This window comes from Aphanomyces astaci (assembly GCF_000520075.1).
Source record: "Aphanomyces astaci strain APO3 unplaced genomic scaffold supercont1.5, whole genome shotgun sequence".
Classification (NCBI taxonomy): domain Eukaryota; phylum Oomycota; class Saprolegniomycetes; order Saprolegniales; family Verrucalvaceae; genus Aphanomyces; species Aphanomyces astaci.
Window position 1 is genome coordinate 584,718 of NW_009798268.1, and position 3,082 is coordinate 587,799.

Here is a 3,082-nt window from a genome sequence, read left to right on the forward strand (position 1 = left end):
CAAGGGCATTTGAAAAGTGTAAATATGGAAATCTGGGCCATTTGTTGAGCGATCACCATAGTTAAAAGCAACAGACACTTTTTGACCCTTACAAACGCGAGCTTAAAAAGCTACTACCTCTGTCCGAAAGTAGTTGCAACATTTGAGATTGATTCCGAAAATGGTAATGCAACAAATATCGCAAGTAATTCACCTGTAAAATGTTGAATAGTATTTCAACGATTGCAATTTTGTACGAATTGCTCATTGACTGTTGTATTCTAAATCTAAAGGAATCACACATGGGTGCAGATAATGTGAAAATACCGGACAAAATGTACGATACTACGGTGACTCTCATTATTAAATTAATATGAATGTTCCAACTACTTCCGGACAGAGGGTACTGTATAGTACTTTAATGAGAAGAATAGTTTCGATCCTTTATCCTTGTCAAGAAGGGGCACTTTGGCCTGTCTGCTTTGGCCTCTTTGGCACATCCGGATTGTATCCGGATTTTGTGCCCTCTGGGCAGATTTTTGGCTCCGACGGCACAAAACACCGGATAAGGATATTATCCGGTGTTCACTTTGGTTGGCTGTAAGCAGTCGGATAATCCTCACTTTCAGTTTTGCCCCCGACCACACAAGATAACGAGGGAAAAAACCAATAAAAGGCTGATGAACACAAAGCCGTGGCTGAATATCCCAAAGATATAAAGAGGTACCACGTTACAAACACCAACTCAATCATCTCCCAGTATAGTAGTACTACTAGATAATGCTTAGTACTTCGAAGTAGATGATGCTATTAATATTGATATTCATATCAATAGACATACTAGTACCGGATAAAAGTTTATCCGGATATTCAAAGTGACCAGTCATATCTCTAAATGACCTGAACTCAAAGTGACGTGCCATATCTCAAAGTAACCTGTCAATGACAGTAGCTAATGTAGCTCCGTGAAGTGATGTGCCATTGCCGTCGCTTCATCCTGCCCTCGCACCATCCTGCCCTCACCTTACCATGTCCTCGCAACATCATGTCCTCACTTCGTCGTGTCCGCGCACCATCGTTTCCCCGCACATCCTGTCCTCGCAACATCCTGTCCGCGCAACATCATGTCCGCGCACCATCGTACCATCGTGTCCCCGCATTGGTAGCGTAGCAGGGAATATGGGGGAACACCGAGGGGATTGTTGCCATACCTATGGGATTCAGTGATCCAGTCACCCCTCCCTAAGTTATCGGCTCCTAGAGAGGCATTACTTCTGAAAGGATATTTATGTCTAGAGGCAATGAATATCAAATTTTCCAGTGGTACTCCTGACCGTACCACTCCAACATTGAATCGAAAGGTACGGTAGTCCATGGTGCAATTTATGCCCTTTCTCAATAGTACCCAGCTGGTGTCCGCGGAGTTGGTGGCATTTCCGTTTTTATTGGGGTCATCAGACATTTATTGTGTTGTGATCGAATAAAGTCGGACATCTCATCCGACTCAATTCTGATTGGCTTAAATTCGACCTAATTATCCTGCCTTTACTTTTTGCTGCATCATTTGGGGTCACAGTCTGTCAATTCCGACTTCATTATGCTCCTACATCCACAATTTTGAGAAATACTACGTAGTACTTTTAACGCCCAATAAATATGGGTGTCGTACAATCCATTAAGTAGGGTGTATATGCGGGAATGCCATAAAAACCCGGATTACGTCTACGTTTTCTAGCCAGCCATCTTCATTTGGAACATACCAAGCTGACGTCCAAGTTCAGTGAAACCAGGATGATGGCAAATTGGCCATTATATGCCAAATGCAATGCAGCTATAGCCGTGGCCGAGGTGTAGGGACGACCCAAACCAGTGCCAATCGTGCTGTTATAAATGTTTTGGAGCTCCTGCACCGCGAACTTCCACTCATAACTAGTTACAAGATATTGCCTTGATTCTTGGTCAAGTCCCGCAACTTAATCTGGTACAGCCAGCTAGCAACGACAGTACAGTACAGTACTTTAGAGCCTGGTACTACTGGTGGTGTGGAGCACTAACCAACCACTACTACCACAGCCACAGCCACACCCACCACACAGAAATCACTACAGTTCATCCTACGACCACCAGAGCAAGACCAAACACTTACTACCACAGCCACACCCACCACCACAGCAATCACTACTGCTCATCCTACGACCACCAGAGTAAGACCAACCACTACTACCACAGCCAGGTGTGGAGCATCCGCCAGAGGGAGGATCCCCCTGAGGGATGCTCCACACCTCCAGTAGTACCAGGCTCTAAGGTATTGTACTGTACTGTCGTTGCTAGCTGGCGGGTTGCAGGCAAAACGTCATTATGTTGTTCACCTGCCAAGGTCATTGCACTTTTAACCAATCAATGGATACAGGACATTCGGTCCGACTTTCTACTGTTAATTTCTCACGTCTGGTTTTGACTTCGCTTTTGTATATAAAAAATATTACAACGAACAAGAAAGTCGGACAAACGGTCCGACGATCACTTGGTTCCTGTATATCCTGTCCGACTTTTTCCCACTAATGATTAGTATTGTCAAAAAATTATTTGATTGGATAATATATAATAAATCATGTGTTGACAAAACTTCGGTGTCCCTTAAAATCCGTCGTCGTCTGTATGGCGGTTTGGGCCTCGTCAACGAGTAAATCCCACGTGGAACTACTCGAGTATTGGATTTGAGTAAACAAGATATGTATCACAGTCAATTTTGATCAGATTTGATGAATTCAGCCCAAAATGTCGTTTTAACTAATCCATGGATACAGGACATTCGGTCCGACTTTCTTCTGTTAATTTCTCACGTCTGGTTTTGACTTCGCATACTACACAGATCTCTCATCCCAACGATCCACTTGGTAAACCTTGGTACTACCAAGTACCAAGGTTTACCAAGTGGATGGTTGTCTGACGTTAACGATTGGATTGACTTGGCTCTAGATGAAAGACCATTCATTTTCCAATTTCCACCATGCAGTTCGCACTCCTTCTCGCTTTGACCGTGGCCGTCGCTACCTTGGCTCAAGACCAAATTGTCCCACCCCAAGTCGCTGGGGGCGTCCCG